Below are 19,468 nucleotides of genomic sequence, written 5' to 3' on the forward strand. Positions count from 1 at the left end.
GTTAGCATTTTTTTTGCGAACCAACAGAACTCAACATATTGATTTTTCAGAGAAGGGTTCGGTTCGGTTAGCAATTTTTTTTGCGAACCAGCCGAACTCAGCATTTGTTGTTCGAATACAAGTGTTCGGTTAAAGGAGAAAAAAAATCCAACTAACCTAACCAACCAAACAAAATATATTGGTTTTCAATGAGGAGTTCGGTTAAAACTATTTTTTGCGAACCAACCGAACTCGGAGTTCGGTTACGAAAAATTAAATTCGTGATAACCGAAATGTTCTTCGTGTTCTTGGTTTCAGAATGTTCAGTTACAAAGCTAGTTTTTTTAAAACTATTCATAACTGAACGTGCCACTTTAACTTCCATTTAAACCATATTTTGATGATTTCTACTCAATTTTCCCAATCAAAAAACTAATTAAAAAGATTGATGATTATTTCAATCGAACGAGGAACGTCAAGGAAAGAGAGAAGAAGAAGAGAATACTTTTTTTTTTAAACTAAAAAATTTCGATTTTTTTGTTTTTGTTTTTGACTTTGGTTAATAAATTCATTTAGATTAGATGTATATGATTAGATTTATATAGTTATTCAGTTAGTTTTAATTTAACTTAAAATAAAGGGTAAATGTATATTTACCTAAATTTAGAAAACCCGTTATAAATATAGGGAGGTTGGCCTAATAAGACCATGGTCCCCCAAAAAAACAATGGTCCCTAAAAAGTGGTTCATGTATAAGTATAATGAATTTGGCAGACAAGCACTGCCGGAGCAAAACCATGGCTGTCAAGCCCATTTTTACGTATGTCAAGGTTAATTTTGCCTAGCCCAAGCCTTTACCGCCTTTTTGCCTATCCTGAACAAACTTTGCATGCTGCCAAGCCCATTTTTACCTATGCCAAGGTTATTTTTGCCTTTTTGCCGATCCCGAACAAACTTTGCATTCCTATAGTAGACTAGACTTTCTGGTTCGGCCGCTACATATTAGTTTTCTCCGATAGCATATGTTTCATACTTTAACTGTGCTTTTGGAAGCCTTACTATTGTTCGCCAAGAAATAGATCCTTGACTTATGCTATCAATTTGTGAAATATTTTTAACTTTATAGGTGGCTAGTTTTTTGAAGCTTTTTAACGGGGTCGATCATGGGTGGACAATGAGAGTATGTTTGCCGGCTTTTAAGCCAGCTACCTCTTTTCCTGGTTTGTCTCTCCTTATAAATTTGTCGGGACTGGTCTGTAATGTTTATACAGATTTAGCCGTTTCTAGTATATCTTTATTTACCGAGCAAAATAAAAATAAAAATACGGCATTAGAAATAAAGAAGTTGTAAAGCTTGCTGAAGAATCTCATACTAACGTGTTAGAATAGTTCTCTAAGTATGTCAAGTAAGAATTCTACGATAAATGTAAACACCATTTTATGTATTAGACTACAATCATCAATCCATATATACTTAATCTATATCAAAACGTATGTTTAATGACTTTTTCATTTTTAACTCCAAATCTATTTACTTTGGTTTGAGAGATCGTGAAAGGCCTCAAAATGATTGACAGATTTAGAATTTGTTCCAGAAAACAATAATTCCTTGATTGGTTCAGGATTTTTTGATCTAAGATGAATCCAGTTTGGAGCAGAATAAGGTGATATCGAATTATCGTTAAGTTCTGATATTTTAGCTTTTAAACAAGTAAGAATTAGCAATAGGCACTAATGTAATGGTTGTTCGATCGATTAAGAAGCTATAACTGGAGGTCATTAGTTTAAAAGAAAAAATTTGGACCCAAAAAATGTATCCTCAGGCCCTATCCACATGCGGAACTTATAAGACATATTTTTTAAATTCCCAAAACACCCTCCTATGTATTAAAGCAGGGTAACTAAAACTTTTTCATTTTTCGTCATTCTCTCGATCTGTGTTTCAAAGAAGAGCTGCAATGATAAAGATCTTTTGAGGTCCTTGATCAATTCGTCAACTCAAACTCATATTTGTAATTGGTAGGTTGTTTTCTTACTATTGATATTAATTAGTTTTCATTCGGATTTTCTTCTTCTAAAAATATTTTTCTTTAGGGTTTATGCTTGATTAGTTGATTATTTACTTCAATGTTATGAAAATAGTTCAGATCTAGATATCTAATCATGTTTTATTCATCTTGTTACTAGATTTGATTATTTTCATTTTATTTTGTTGGTTTTAGGTTTGATTTCAATTTGCTTTCGTGTATGAACCATTAATACATATATGATATACTGTTATTTTCTTCTGTGTTTACTATGCATCAATAGGTTTCCTCTTCTTTTTTCGATGATTTAATACTGCATTAAATCAGTGTTGTTTTCCTCTCTGTTGACTTTCAGGTTATGAATTAGCAGTATGGAGCACTGAAAATAAAAGATATTTTTGTATTTATAATAAGATACATACGTTTTTCTCTTTGTGTATATATGCTTGTGCTTTGTCTAGGAATCACCATTAATTTTAATCTTCAATTCCGGTTCTTCAAATTCATGTTCATTTTATTTATTTGTATAATAGTTTGTTTTGGTGTAGTCTTACTAAATTGAAATGATTTATTGGTTTAGATATACTAGTTACAGATTGGTTGTATAGATCTGAGTTTTTGATGTTTGATTGTAGTTCGTGATTGTTTTATCCAGCAGTACGTATATGTCGTACTACATATAATTTGATTATTGTGTAGAAAAGATGTGTAGAATCTATCTTTTGTGTAGAAATCAGTGTTTGTCAGTTTTTTTGTTGATTCAGTATTTTTGTTTATGTTTTTGATTCTTTTTATGAATATGTTTTTGTAACCGATAGTATCTTGACTAAGTAGATTGTCAATTTCAGCTTATTTTGTCTTTTTGGTCGATTATCTTTTTGTTTTTATTAAGTCATGTTTTTTTTTTAGATAAAGGATGTAATTTATTAAGAAGAAACATGCAATATCTGCCTGCGCAATACAGAGTTTATCCATGGAGAAAAATCCACGAATTCTTCAATAAGAAGCTTGTCTTTCCTAACTCTCTTAGATATACTATCATCTACATTATTCAAATCTCTTTTAACATGAGATATCTTGCAAAAACTTAAAGAAGAAAACCAGAGTTTTGATACTGCTAATAAAGTGATTATTCTCCCATCTGACTAGCCTAAGATCATACATAATAGACTTCACAACTATTTCTGCATCGGCTATAAGATGTATTTCAGTGATTTTTTTCTCCTTGATACATCTCAGAGCCCTCCAATATAACCATGCATTCTGCAGCTTCAGGGTTGATCACTCCAACTGCATAAGATCCTTTGACTCTTGTGTGTGTACCTGCATTAGAAATAAGCACAATACTAGTGCCAGCAGTGTTAGTAACATGGTCAAAGGAAGCATCGGCAAAAACTGTAGAGATACTAGCAGGAATAAGTTCAGGAGTATTAATATTTTCAGGGTAGTCAGGAGAATAATTCCGTAGAGATAGAGAAAATTTTTGTAAACGAAAACGAATTCTAGAGGCAGCTGAGATAGGGTTAACGGTTTTTTCCTCAAAGATGTTTTCACATATTTCTTTCCAGATTATCCAGCATGCCACCATCAAAGTGAGTTTCCATGTGACTTGATCTTCTAAGCCACTGCTAATCTGTCAATATTAAAATTGAGATGCATCCATACTAGGGTTGCACAACGGGTAGGGTGGGTAAGATATGGCTTATTTCGCCACCCTACCCGCTAACTGGCGGGTAAGAAACTTTTTACCCGCCATTAAACGGGTAAGATCCTACCCGACCCATTAATTGGCGGGACGGGTATAACCCTTTTTTTTTGTTCTGGACTTTCTGGTTATTAGTACCTTGACTATCTATACAAAAAATGCTTCCGAAAAAACAAAAAAAAATCTTGCAACAACACAGCAAATAAGAGCCAGCCTATCTAATGGTATTGCCAATCTAACAAGGGAAAAATAAACAAACAAAAGCATCCTGCTAGGCAGAAAGCCATTTGTAGTCTCAAGAAACAAAAGTTCTATTCTTTTCAAAATCGATGATGAATCCCAGCATAATTTCATGTTCTTCACGTAACCTTGTTCTTCATATAAGATAGTATCATCATCAAAAGCTCTTCATATGACCTTCTTCTTCAATCATCATCTACAATGATGGAATACGTACTAAGATCACCAAATAAAGCTGCACAATAACAGATAAAACCAATCAACATCAAAATCTCTTTATACGCTACATTTCAAAGCTAATTAACAAAGATTAATTAAGAGTTGTAACATATCAATAATGTAGTAGTACTTAAAAACACACTAGTTGGCGAATTACATAACATCAGAATAACAAAGAACACCTTCGCAACAGTCTTCCACTCAACAAGGCTTTATAATTTTGTTGGGTGAACACACATCTTGCTACTACAACATATTTATAGTTTTTTCGAAAGAGAGTGGTGAGAAAGAGAGTGTCTCAAATCTAAGGTAGAAAGAAGACAATTAACCAACCGACTACTCCATCTGACAAGTTAACTATCTCATATGATTATCATGAAATCAGTTGTATCTAGTTATTCAAATCTTTTGTAGCTATATTAATCAGTAATATGTATCAAGAAATCTATTTGTTTTCATGCTCACTAGTTTAGAATTTTTGATAGCCCCAAAAACAACATATGTTAGTCTGTTACACCTTTAGATAAGGTCACAGACAATGAGAAGTTAACTAAGATATCAAGAGAAACCAAATAAATCTATATGAAAGGAAAAGAAAAACAATGGCTTTCCTAGACAGAACCAGTAATTTGTGTACCATGTTTCCTGACAAACTTGAAGGTTAGAGAAGTTTAAGAGCGTACATACATGTCTATTGGTAACCAAAATCGTTTTTGTGGAGGGAATAAAATAACATCACATTTAATCCAATGAAAATTAGCTTGCAAAACCATGTTTTTGTGGAATCAGCTAATAATATATGTGATGGCTTCATTGCAGAAGTTTATGTATTGATGGTGCCACAAAATGTTAGAACTGTCACTGCTTCTAGCAATACTTCTAGTTTTATTACTCTTCAGTTGTATGTAAAAAGAAGATTCAATGAGTAATCATCAAGAGTACTTGAATATGAGCCAAAAGGATATGTGATATCAACAAAAAAAAAGTAATAACAATAATACATAACTACAAGAGTACAAGAAAAGATGCTAAACTTGTGTTCTAATTCCAGTAAGCACAACAATAAAAAGCTACCAACACAAAGATCACTTCAGAATCCACACTCTACGTACATCCAAAGAGTAAACTGTAAATAAGGACTTTTGACTATCTGGGAAGTTAAAGTGGAATAATTACATAAGATTTGCAAACATTGCATCATTTGTTCCTGCACTTAACTACGGGCTCGAAGAATCAATTCACGTTTTTTAATTAAATGACTTGAGTTCAAGGATGACAAAATTTGAAGGCAATTCATACTTATTAGGCAAATATTATCGTCAGTGTAACTAGATTATCTCGAGAAGTATATCAACTATAACCGAAACAATACAACTAAACTACCCAATCATCCAATTAAACCATCAATGTAACAAATGCATACGTATTCTTAAGGGTTCTCGCATTCAGCAAATGGGATTTAATGTTTTTTTGCTCTACTTTACCTGCTTTGCAGCCTTAACCAGAGCATCACTCATGAGCTTGGGTTGTTCTGCAATTTTAGTTGGGGTTTCCGTAGTAGTGTTAGCAGGTGGCTCTGGATAATTTTCAATTTAAGACCCTAGAAGAAAAATAATTCAACAATAGATTCATGACCTTCAGGTAAGAAAACAAAAGAAGATAAGAAAACAAACAATCGAGGATAAGAAAAATAGAGAATAAACCTTTTGTGGGTAGCTTCAGCAGCTCTTGATGGAGCTTCTTCAGATGCTAACCGATCTTCTTCTCTACTCTTCTCTGTTTCTTCACTACTCTTAACTATTCTTTGTTGGTTTAGCCCTCCCTGTTAATTGTGAATACTTGTTTACCAACATAATCAAAATCTCACTGAAATTGATTGAAATATTGAAAATCTATGTATTTAAGACATGGGTTGTAGCTAGAATTTATATTTTGGAACTGTCCTAATCAATTAAGATTACCTAAGATCGTATCCTGCAACATGCATGAAATCGTAAAACCCTAAGATTTTTCAATCAATTTAGCACAAAAAATAAATAAAAATGAATTGCAGTTAGATCTTATCTTGAACCAGCCGAGTAAATGGTTTTAAATGAGACCCTGAAAGATGAACATGAGATTGACCGAGTTCAATTTATATGTAGAGTAGAAATGGTTGAAGGAGAAAACTAGGAAGAAAGGATTTCCTGTGTTGGATCGATTCGAGAAAAGAGATAATAAGAGAGAAAACAAGTTTGTATTTTTACCCCTGATTTATTTTAAAATAATGAAAAAATGGGTACGAAATAAAAAGAAACTAATGACTATTTGGTCATTCACATATCTTAGACGGGTAAGCGGGTAGGGTATGATAATTTCGACTTTTATCCGTCACCCTACCTATTTGACGGCGGATAAAAAATTATTTAACCGTCACCCTACTCGTCAATTGGCGGGTAGGATAGGATATGGGTAAAACACAGGCGGGTAGGGTAGGAAAACAGGTATGAGTAGGATATGTGCACCCCTAATCCATACAGATCTTGAAAATCTGCATTCTATAAGAAGATGAAAGAGAGATTCTACTTGGCAGTTGCATATGTCGTACCGAGTACTAATATTTCTATTGAAGCGAGATGTCTTATCTTTCACCTGCACTATATCCTTGAGACACCTCCAAATGAAGAGTTTGATTTTATTTGGAATCTTCATTTTCCAGAGAGCTTTCCAAACCTCTTTAGGAATAGTATTAAGTGCAACTTGTTGAGAAACATTGTTTTCTACAAGCTTATTTTAAACACTTTTTACTGTGAATAAACCATCCTTTGTAGGTCTCCATCTAATAATGTCATCTTCTTCCATATTGATTTGAATTCTTGTGATCTTGTTTACGACTTCCGGAGAAAAGAAAATATGCAGTAGACTAATATTTCAGGAAGAAGAATTTGGAATTATGAGTTAAAAAACATACGTATAACTCTAGTGACTTGGGAAAGAAGGAATCGGTTTATCCTGCAGATGTATCATGTTTTTTTTCGCAACTCAAGACTTCACAAGAAAACCCATTCTTCCACATGATAACCAGACCACCAGATAAACCAACTGAAGATAAATATATCACATTTGGAGAATGATAAGGAGCTACTAAAGGTTTCATTTTGGATTCATTTAGTTTAGTCTCACATAAAAAGATGATATCAGGGTTTTGCATTCTAATAATATCTTTGATATGGTCTCTAGTATTTATAGCTTTGGGGACTTGAACATTCCATGAAACGATTTTCATTATGTTGTAAGAAGTTGAAATAACCAGACACCCTAAGATTAACCACTGAGTTATCAATGAAAAATATGAACCTATATGAAACATGCTAAAATACCAAGTTATATTTTTTTTAACGTAATTAATGCATGCAAGAATTATCAAAAAACTTGAGAATAAGAAAGCAAACTTATCAAGACAGGAAGGAAGAAAAATGAGCTTAATAAGAAAGAGAGGAGATACCTGAGTCTTCTTATCGGTGATAGTAGCTTGTTTATCTCCTATTGTGATCATATGATAATTCTGGTTCACTGTGTAGGTATCTGCGATGTTAGTATGAGAAGAAGACTCAGCATCAGTGAAACTGCTACCGATTTCTTCTGCAGATCTGAGTCGTTGCAAGTCTCATATCCTCCGTTTCCTCTGGTGAATTTTTCTTGAGCAAAAAGTTCATACTAATGGAAATTCCATCCTTAGGAGGAACAAATATGGTGTTCTTAACAAACTTCTTTTGATTCTTTTTAGGATATGGAGCAGCAGATGAACTCATAGTGGTAATGGTTTTCCTAATGCTATTAGCTTTCCCAAAGAAATAAGGCTTCTCATGTGCTTTTTCTAAATAAATGACCGCCTCTTTGCATACTCATTTTCATTGGTTATTAACGTAGCACTCATGACATATACTACTAGCCTTCCTTTCATAGAAGAATTTTTTCCAACGTAAAAGACCTGCATTAGTTACAGCTTTAACACCTCTCCTCATTGGCATCGATAGATCCACATTAAAACAGACTTTAACTGGATCACTTCCTTTAGGAATGACAGCTTTTGGTTCTATGCTTGTTACTTCACCAACAACTTCCCCAATCTTTGTGACATCTGCGACATTCATGTGTTCTGGAAAAAAAAAATTCAAATGGATCCAGAATTGTTGGAAACCCCAATGCTTGACATTGTATATCATCTCAGGAATGTAGTCATGAACCATTAGCAGGTGTTTGTTGATGCTCTATGGTCTTTGCTCGATCACTATGTTCAATAAAGTCCAATTACTGAATTTGAAAATCATGATATTAGGTTCCACTTCCACTATTCTTTGTTGATCTTGTGTTAAGAAATGCCAGGTAAACTTGATGAATCTTGCAACGGTGTCATGGTTCATCCTTCCTTCTATAATAAATTTTCCTATTGCACTTGCTTCCCAGTTAGATTCCTCTTCAACTCCATCATTGTTATCTTTCTGAAATACCACAATTTCATTAGTATCACCAAGCTCCAGGGTAGCTTGTTTGAATTTCTTAACTAAATCGCCAACATTACTTGCATTTTCTCCCTCCATGGTTAAATTTATTTAGGGTTTAAGGATGAAGAAGAATACTGATGGTTTATAGGTTTTATGAAAATAACATAATTAGGTAAAGGGGAATTACTTAGAATTGATTTGTTTAGATATTCAGGGCAGAAATATGGTAACAGAATTGAGCGAGATTTCTGATTTGTTTGGAAACAAAAATAACTTTTAATTGACCATAGTAGCAATAAAAGGAAACTAACTTTCCTAATTCGTTTGACATTCTGCTTTTTGAAATTTTTTGAACTACCTTGAGGGAGGGATGATTCCGTGCTTTGACTCGCCGAGCTGAAACGGACATGAATCTTCTTCCACAAAACATCAATGAAACCAAGGATACCAACACAGATACAACCTGAAAGAAAAATCTTAAAGAAAAACTCAGCAAAAGCTTTAATCACAATACATATAAAGGCAAAAACCATTGGAGATTAAACAAACTGCATACATACTAAGGAAAATCAGAAAACATTAGTTCTTCATTAAAAAAAAATTTAAAACAAAGAAGATTAAATCAAAAATAGACAAAATAGATCAATAGAACATATAGAGCAGATGATTCATAGAAACTTGAACATAAATAGACTAGAAATATGCTTTGAAAATTAACAATTTCTAGAGAAACTGAGTTAACTCATGAGAGGAGACTGATCCTCGGAGAAGAGAGAGAAATAGACTGATCATGTGGCTATTCATGTATTAAATCATGCTTTTCTGGTTGTTTTTAATTGTATGATGTAGGAATACATATATGATGTAGTGAACATAATACGGTTATTTTGTATCTATAAGATGTATAACATCTATATTTTGTGCACATGTGTGTGTACATAATATGTAAATAAGTACTAGTTTGATAATTAACATTTCTATTTTTATTGAATAGGTTGTCAATTTCGGCTTATTTATCATCTCGGTTGGTTATCTTTTATAATTTCAGTAAATACACAATTGTGAAAACTTCATAGACCGAGATAATCTTTGGAGTCTATATTTCGTATAGTTGTAAGATCTGCGTAACTCGTATTCGATCAATACTTTTATCATTAGATTATTTTGAACTAAAATTTACATAGATACAAATACAAATTAGATGATGCTCGGGTTCTTTTTAGGTTGTGTTTCTTTTTCAACCTCCCATTGTGGCAACAATCATCTAGTTTACATAACATCTTAAATACTTGTTTTCTCCTTTTCCGAGCCTAGGGTATCGGGAAGAAGGAGGCGGAGAATCGTTAATAAGTAAGAATATGAACTTAACTCGCAAACCTTTTTTTTTTCTTCCATTTTTTTTATTAAATATGTTGTAAGATGTTGTTTTCAACAAATCAAATCTGGGCTTGTCTCAATTTTATGCTTAGTTAGTTTATGAATTGCAATTTGGTGTTTAGTTTAAATAATTTCCTTGGGATGGAATTGGATAATCCCTACTGTTTATTTTTTGAATTTGGGAATTGATAATGGGCTTTGAAATGACATTGCTAAGGAATTCTCTGTAATTTTGACTTTTCTTATTTGTTTTTTATTTGTGTCGGTCGTTTCTTATGGATTGGAGATTTTGGGATGAGTTTTTATTTTAATGTAGATGCACATCGACTGTTTGGGAAATTGTTATAGCTTCAATGTTGGTCGTTTATTTGCTGAATTCTAACCCATGTGCATATTCGGAAAAAACATTATAAGAAATGTTCATCGGAAGATTCTCACTTTCTCTAGTGGTTTTGTTGTAGATCTATGATGCAAATAGCTCAAAATAGGTCGAAGTGATTGAGGCCCACTCCTAACTCGGTAAGGGTTGATACATTCGCTAATTTTGATGGTCGGTATCGAGTTATTTTACCCCATGAGGATGGAAATCTGAATACTACCACTTCAGGTGACTTTCTTTTTATACTAAGAAAAATATTTTATTTTATTAAAAAATGAAAGGTTACACTGTTTGTGAAAGGAAGTCAGGTATGCTGACAACCCATTCACTAGGAATATCATGATTTCTATAATACTTGGCTGTAGTGTCAGCCAAAGAGTTAAGAATTTTATTCACGTTCTTTCTACTCACATATTCCACTCTCAAGTAAGAAAAAGATTATATAAATCATCCGACACAATTCTACTGAACCAACTCAGATCGGAAGTAGTAGATTAAAATATACCATAAGAATTTGGTGAAAATCTACTTTGTTATTGATTTGGTCTTTAACGTGTGGGATATGAGACCTACTATTTAGAAAGTAATTGATCCTGACGGAAATTCTACATGGTATCAAAGCTGGGCAGAGAGTTGAGTTGAGGGGGTTACAAAACTAATTGTTTTTGAAAAATACATTTTTAATTTATTTTTTTAGGAAAAAAAATAAATGTAAAGAATTTTTATGATGATTTTTTTTTTGGGTTATTCAATGTTTACGAGTGAAGAAAAAATCAAGAAGGAGAATTATTATGATAAATATTTTTTTTTATGAAGGAAAAAAAGATGATTGATGATGGAAAAAATTGTGATGAAGATTCTTTATTCAAAATATGAAGAGAGATTCTAAACTTGTATTCAAAAATTGGGTCTTGCAGGTGTTTGATATTCTGCTTAAAAAGAAAACTTATTTGAAGGTGCAAATATTTAATTTGCATAATATGTTAGGTTAGTTAAAATGATGCGATATGCTGATTTGCTAATAATAATGATGATGATTGTAACGACGATAATCTTGTTGATATAGATGATGATGGCGAAAATAAATCAAAGATACTTTTGATTTATGATGATAGATGAAGCGATGATGAAGATAATGATGCGTGATAAAAATGTTTTGAATTAAGGGAAGGTGTTGGAATACAATTTGATTAAGTCATGTAAAAAGTGGAAATGGTGTGTTACTACCCTAATAAGTAGGAAGTGTAGTTAATATTGAGATTAATTAGGAATTTTCAATCCTGTAACTGTTGAACGTATTTTATAAGTGAAATAACTCCTATTAATTAGGATTTACTGTTTAGTAAAATAGTTGCTAAAATTTATGAAGTGAGCTAGTGTTTCTGTAAATGTAGAAGTAACTCTATTACATACATCCGAATCGTCTCTCGATTTGAAACCAAAACCCAAAAGTTAGAAGAAGGAAGAAAAAAAAATGGTAGTGAAGGTCGCCGTTTTGAAAACTCGTTTTTCGGGGAAAATAAGTTACATCAAGACCCTTGCTGCAGGAAGTTGGAATGGTATTTCAGCTATCCTTACTTCAAAAAAAAAAAGTATCTTTTTATCAAAGATGGAATTCACTTTGAAATGTGAGATGGATTTTTTTCGACCTTATTAAGGATGACTCCATGTTTCCAGATGGGGTGATACCAATGTTCAGCTTAAATAACCCATTTCCCCAAACAACTTTAGAGGATGTTCATTTTAATATGCTTGGAGAACAAAATTTTCCTAGTCTTAGTGAGTTCCAAATGTGACATCCCTAAAACTTGGAAAACTAATATCGATTTCAAAAAGGGACTCAGTATGACCTATTACAAAGTATCGTCCAAAAACGACATCAATATGCTTGATATTAAAGACATCTGTTGTGATATCAATACTTGATATTAAACGACATCAATATGCATTTTGCAAGTAGGGTCTGATTTAAACTTTGGACTAGAGAGGTTGTTGTGAACTTTCCATATTTGTGAAATTTTGAATTTGTAATTACTAAAAATCAGTTAGAATCAAAGATTGTTGGTATGATGTTAAATATTCTTGTTATGATATTAAAGACATCTGTATTCTGTTGTGATATCAATGATTTTTTTTCTATATTAAAAAAAATGTTAATGTAAAGCCTATTTTAGGCATATTTTTGTTTATGAAAGTATACATAAATTTTAATCAATGTAGATCTTATTTTACCGAGTGTTTCAATCTTTATGTCACTCCGTCCGTATCATGATGGAAAGCCCACACATATTTATGGTATCAAGAGGCAAATGCAAAGATTTGCAAAGTTTCCCCAACATTTTTTTTGCGAAAAAAAAAAATTGACTTTGTATTTAAGGCGTTTCTCACAGAAGTTGTGGATTGTCTCCCCAAACTCCTCATAGAATAACTTCAACAACATGATTTCTATGTCAATCACAGGATAAAAGTATGCGTTCAGTTGTGTACCTAGATCAACTAAGACAAAACATATACTTCTGATTTCTTTTTCTTTCATTTTTTTTTTTCAACTTACTGATTCAAAAAGAAATACAATAATAATACCCCCTACGACATTATCAACCCCCATCTGCTTCTGTTCGACTTGGATGGTTCCTCATGAGGCTCACTGATAGGCTAGCACGATAACATGCTCAACTAATATAATATGAATTTGGAGCTCAGCTTTTTGCTAACCTTCCGACTAGTTTCTTGTAAAAGTACTCTTTATCCGACTTGTCGTTATGTTACCAACTAACTCATTGTAAACTTTTATTTGGTTTCTAATAATTTCATTCAGAGGTACCTTTCATAATAATAATAATAAACCTTGTACTCCAGCAAAACATAGAGAACCAAAGATGCAAAATAAAGAATCATTTTCTTGGATTCGTTTTCATAATAATAACTTGTTACTAATAACTCTAGCTTGCCGTGCTAGCCTACTAAATAAAAGGTTTTGTTTTCAACTTTTCGCTAGGCTACCAACTACTTTATTGTAAAATCTACAACTTATTATTATTATTTATTAAAATCATTGTTATTATATTGGAAATATTTATAATTATCAATTATTATTATTATTATAACGATTATAACATGAAACTAGTTGGAAGCCTAACAAGCTAAGCTCCAACAACACACTACCACATTACTTTAACAGGTTGTCGTGCTATCCTACCAGCGAGCCTTATGAGGAACCAACCAAGGGAGCCGAAGCGGATAGGGGGGCCGATTATGTCGCAAGGGGGGGGGGGGGGGGGTGGGGGGCAAGCTAACTTTACCTTCCATGTCAAATTCTGCAATATTGCGCCAACGGGGACTCGAATCTGGGACCTCTTGGAGCGCATCAAATATTTGGGGAACGGGGTTGACCAGCTGAGCTAGGGCCCGTTCTTCTTCTTCTTATTATTATTATTTTGTGATTATGTTATTAATAAGGTTTTTATTTACTAAATAATAACTAGCTAAGGTTTACAAGAAACTGGTTAGGAGTCTCGCAACAAGCTGAGCTCTAACACCCTTCGGAATAGCAATATATATTCTATAAAAAACAAAGCTGCCTATTTTGTTATTCATATGATGGCTCGACATACAGTTTTTAAGTCTCTTCAAAAATACTGTTACATCATCACTGAGTTCTCCTAATGCAGTGAAAGCAAAAATACCAAAACCATAACCATGGGTTGTACATTTATCCAAGCACTTCTTGCGTTTGCGAGTAATTGCTCTGAAGATGGATTGACCTGGTGTAAAAGACCGAGTATCCCCACCTGTGGATGGTGAAACCCCTGTAGTATCGAAACAAATGTTAAGTCTATTCACCCAATTATATACAAGAATGTCCGTCGGTCTCAAAGTAGCATCATTGTTTGACAAAACTATTAAGGAAGCGTATTTATGGGTTGCAACCACATATTTGAAGCAGATATTGACAAAGACATTGCGGAGCAAGTTGTGTCTGAATTTAAGCCCCATGCCACTAAAACAATGTAGAGCATAGTCACCAAAAACATCCATCACGTTGTCGCAGCTGGGACATGTATTGTTATCCTCAAGAAAAAGAATACCTAATTTGTAGCACTATACAAACCCAAACTGTACTAATGGGTACGACCATCAAATAGTTTTAAGCATGGGAAGTTTTGTTGCAATGCCACAGTATTAAGTTTCTTTCTGTCATCACAAACTTCTCCGACATCTAATTCACCACTACATCAAAGTATGGTACTACCAAGAACTTCATAGGGTGGGCACTACACCAAATTCAGCATTTAGAAACCTAGATTAGCAATAGAGCTGTTGCTAATTAGCAACAAAGAATAGTTGTTGCTAAATTTTAGCAACCGCTTGAATTGTTGCGGATCTCGCAACTGCCCAGGTTCTGTTGCTAGTAGAAACTGCGGAGTTTATAAGCATGTGATTCACATGCTTCCAGGTAACACTTATGAACGTTTTTTCCACCCATGTTTTTGATATCCTTTTAAGTATTGATATACTTCCACCCCTTTGACTCATTGACCCCTTGACCTTTAACTATATTTCTTCTTCTCGTTTCTATCGAAGAGATAAGTTTCTCTTCAAACCTCTTTCTTCTTCCTTACTCGCAGAGCAGCTGCAGCCTAAACCCTCTCTTGCCCAACTCTATTTTCTCTTTATTCCTCTATTTGCAGTTTCTCAATCTCCGATCTCCTGTTTCTTCTCAGGCCTGATCTATATATCTCGATTTATTCTTTTATTTTTCATTTAGATTTAGATTTTGATTCGTGTTATTTATTGGAAGCGATGAAGAACACCTAAAACATATAACACTCACTCTTCTCCAAACATCATCGTTGGTTTAAGATCATCAAGATCTGGGTGATATGGGGTAACTCTCTCTTCTCTATTATTTATATCAATTTTCCCCAAAATTTTCAATTAGGATTTCCAATTTCCTGTAATTTGGAGCTTTTTGAATTGATTTTGTGAACTGTGATTTCAATTAGGGTTCATTTAAAGTTAACATTTTTTACCTTCTTTAAGTGGTTTGGAGATTCACATTTTTTTTTCCTTCTGTTTTGTGGTTCCGCAAGTTTTCTACCATATGGGTGAACTAAGTTTGTTATGAGCCACTTGTTGTGGTTGGTACTAACTTGGGTGTTGGTGATTCTAATTCAACTAGATGATTTTGTGTTTGTCAATTTTTTGTTGTTTGTGGGTATTAAATGAAATAGGAGAGAATATGGCTTATTGTTTCAGAACTTCAATGGATCTTATTCCAAGTTGTGCAGATGGTACTATTTTTAGAATTGGAGGCAATGATGGTGGTGAAATTGGTGGGATTTGTTTAAGATTATGGCTCTCTGGTCCCGATGTTTATGATTTGTGAATATGCATAACCTTTCTGACCATTAACTTATAAAGACTGGTGTTTCTTCAACCTCATATTAGCAATTCCTATGGGTTATATTTTAGGTGCACCTTTAGCATTTAACTATGTTCTGCTTCTTTCAGTACTGATAATTTTTTGGAATTGTTGTACTCCTTGTAAGTAGCCTTGAAGCAGACAAATATGGTGTATCTGGGAAAAAGAATGTGTTGGCTTCTTTGCCACAAGAAACGCAAAGCTTCCGGTAATTCCCATACTTCCCCACCTGTTATGCAATCCAGTTTCTTTTCATTTTGGTATCAGCATATTTTAATAGCAGATATCCATGTCAAGAATTTTTTTGTAAATAGTTGAGAATATTTGCAGGACACCTCGTTGTCCGGCCTGGGTTCGATCTTATGGCACAGGAAGATCAGCTTATACTCATGAATTATTCCTCGACGATGGGATAGATCTAGATACTTGTCTAAGTAATGTATTTGATTAAGTATAAGTCAATTGGTTAAACTAAACAGGCATGTGCAGGTTACACATCATCAAAGTCTTGTCAGCTTGTATTCCTTTTCATGAAATTTGTAGAATTCCTTTTTATTAGATCTTAACGTTCCATACTTTTTTTTCCTTGTAGGAAATCTCATGGATTTTGTTTTTTTTCTTCTTCATAGGATCGCTAGCTCTCTTGCACGTCGCACGCTCGATCACCACTAATTGCTAAAGGTAATCAATTTGAATTTCAAACTATTAACACACATGTTGTTGTTAAATGTATCAAGATACTTTGTATAGCCAGTAATCTGTTTGGCAAAGATGCAAGTGCAAATTCTTAACTATGATCAATATGCTTATGTACATCTGCGCTCTTGGATCTGTCGTATGATTACTCGTCACCTACTTAGAGCCAAGTTTTCTTGGCAATAAATGTCTCTGAATTTGTTTTCCAAACCCATTTCATAATCTATGAACATTTAAGTAAATCCTTGTTTCAAAGTGGCTTTATAGTTTATGGTTCTATTAATGTATTTCAAATTTAGTTTCCTGTATTGGGCTAGCCCGGTTATTCTACAACCCATGAGATTTCGTATCTATTGATTCCACCTGAATTCTCATATTTCTCTAACCCTATACTTGAGATAACTTATCCAGTCGTTTTTTTTTTTTGGATCTTTTCACTGCTTTCTCTATATCCATCCGTAAGACAGAAAAAGAAGAAAATATATGAGCAGTTTTCCAATTCGATTTGATTTGATTTTGTTAGTTGACTGTTTTTAGTTTCACGATATTATTATGTTATTTCTTTTTAGTAACCATGTTGGACTCACTGATGTTGAAAAGGGAAATGCTTTGCAGGTCGCGCGACTTATTAATGGTATAGTAATGCTTCAACTAAAATCTTGATACTGTGACTCCAAAAGACATGGACTATTATGGGTGTCCTAAATTGAAAGATGCTTGCTAAGTTGATAATATTATAACCTGTTATAATTATAAAAAATCTCTCATTTTTCAATTTTTATTATAGTGTGCCGTTAGGTTTTGTTAAACACTCGATTAAATGAGATTCATGGATTTTCCTTGATACTTCTTTTTATACTTGCAGAAACCCAACTCTTTACCTTTAGCCAAATAAATGAAGCTTTCATCTGCATACGCAAAGCACAGGGCATGCGTCTTTCATTCTTCAATTCCATGAGCACGAGGTGCGATTACTGAAACTCTAATGTCAATACATTCACTCCATCTCAGTTGTATTAGACCTTCAAATCTTAAATAATTGTTTCATGACTCAAATTCACGGCCTCATAGCCTTATCCTCAAACTTTACTCTTGCAGTACTAAGGGTCCTTGGGATGGAAGAACTTAAAGTTAACTGGAGCAGAGGTATTCATACTTGCCCTCTTCTGTGCAATGAAAGAGTTCATATATTTAAGCTTAAGTAAACAGTATGGGCAGGTACTTCATGTATTTGTATTTCAGTTTTTTTTCCCCTTAGAGAATCCAACAATGAAGAGTTCATTTTCCGTTTAAAACATTTTGTAAGATTCCTTGATGTAATATTAAGTTAATAGATATATCCAAATGACAGTTTTTGTTGCGTCATGGCTGTTGTATTGTGTTTCATAGTTCAATTATAATTTTATGTTGAATGTGAGGGTTCGTTGATTGAATTATCAGAACAGGAAGAGTTAGGGCACTTAGAGAATCCAACAATGAAGAGTTCATTTTTCGTTTAAAACATTTTGTAAGATTCCTTGATGTAATGTTAAGTTAATAGATACATCCAAATGACAGTTTTTGTTGCGTCATGCTGTTGTGTTGTGTTTCATAGTTCAATTATAATTTTATGTTGAATGTGAGGGTTAGTTGATTGAATTATCATAACAGGAAGAGTTAGGGAACTTACAGGGAACTGGGGTATCTCAGGACAATTTGGGGAAAGTCGATTCTGACTAGGTCAACGAAGAATTGACCTTTTCTTTTTGTTGTTATAAAAATCTGGCAACGGGAAACAGCTGTTGCTAAATATGAACCAGAACAAACTATATCCTGTTCTCATAAAATTATACCAGAACAACTCTAAAATTAGCAACAACGTAGCAATAGTTCATTTCTGTTGCTGAATTTTTGTTTCGCAACAGTTCACTTCTGTTGCATCCGTCGTTGCTGACCGGAATTAGCAACAGAGATAGAGCTTTTGAGAAAAACTGCGACAGGGTGTTTAGCAACGGCAAAAATCTGTTGCAAGCCCACTCAGCAACAGATTTAAGCTGTTGCTAAACGTTGAATTTGGTGTAGTGGGGGGATGTTTTATTGATGTCATGGTCTGAGGAAGATAAGCCACATACCTGCAAATAATCATGCAAGCTGCTAGGTAAAGTTTGTTTCAGGGATAGATGAGTTATCCAGGATGGTTCTTTGCAATGTATATGTCTGAAGCTGGGATGCCAAAAAAGAAATAATTTATAGTGTTAGAAATTGTGTAGATGCCTAGACCACCATGTTTGATTGGCAAAGTAGAAATGCGCTGCTGCAGGAGGACAAAACCAACCCTGTTAGAGCATTGCTCAGTCGAACTCGCAAGCGTTCTTATCTCAAGCTTGTTTTTCAAGTTTATGCGATCAATAATATAAGTATTGATTTCTAGTTTACTTATAAATATGTTTCATATTATGATAGAATGTGTGTTGAGCTTTGGACTTCACGGCGTTCACCGATTGAAGACGAAGATCTACTGAGGAGAGCTTGGAGGAACTTCATCAACAAAAGGTATGTGGAGACTTAAACTTATATATCACTCAGAAGTCTATTCTATTCTATCTCCTAATGAGACTAACTCGTATAACTATATAGACTTTTATATTATACACATTGGATATTTCGAGCTGAGTTTAGCTCGCTTATATATTTCTCGAAATATGTGTTGGAAGCTTTTTGCTTTAGCTACGTTCATCATTATTCTTGACGAGTTTAGTTGGAAACAGTTTATTTGTAGGAAACTAAATAATAACTCAAACGATGATCATGTGAAAATTGCTTTGAAACTTCTTACATGATTTGTGTGAGACAGACATTTGATGTCGACTCAGAATGTTTCGTATTGATCATTCGATCACTTGAAAATTACTTATAAGCTAATGGTATGTGTGAGACAACCATTGTCGTCTTCTAAGG

The 19,468-nt window shown here is 33.5% G+C and overlaps 1 long non-coding RNA gene across 7 annotated transcripts; it reads left to right on the forward strand.

Annotated features, from left to right (window-relative positions):
* The first annotated feature begins 15,022 nt into the window (after positions 1-15,022).
* LOC113323798 lies at positions 15,023-17,983 on the forward strand. 7 transcript variants are annotated; one of them, XR_003347844.1, is made up of 7 exons: positions 15,023-15,298; positions 15,966-16,043; positions 16,166-16,269; positions 16,465-16,516; positions 17,147-17,165; positions 17,397-17,496; positions 17,630-17,983. It is a non-coding gene; the product is annotated as an uncharacterized LOC113323798 (long non-coding RNA). The 7 variants fall into 7 exon arrangements; XR_003347847.1 differs by lacking the exon at positions 16,166-16,269; XR_003347846.1 differs by lacking the exon at positions 17,147-17,165 and having other exon boundaries at positions 15,963-16,043; positions 17,630-17,896.
* Positions 17,984-19,468: the final 1,485 nt, after the last annotated feature.

Source organism: Papaver somniferum, chromosome 11 (assembly GCF_003573695.1).
Source record: "Papaver somniferum cultivar HN1 chromosome 11, ASM357369v1, whole genome shotgun sequence".
Classification (NCBI taxonomy): domain Eukaryota; kingdom Viridiplantae; phylum Streptophyta; class Magnoliopsida; order Ranunculales; family Papaveraceae; genus Papaver; species Papaver somniferum.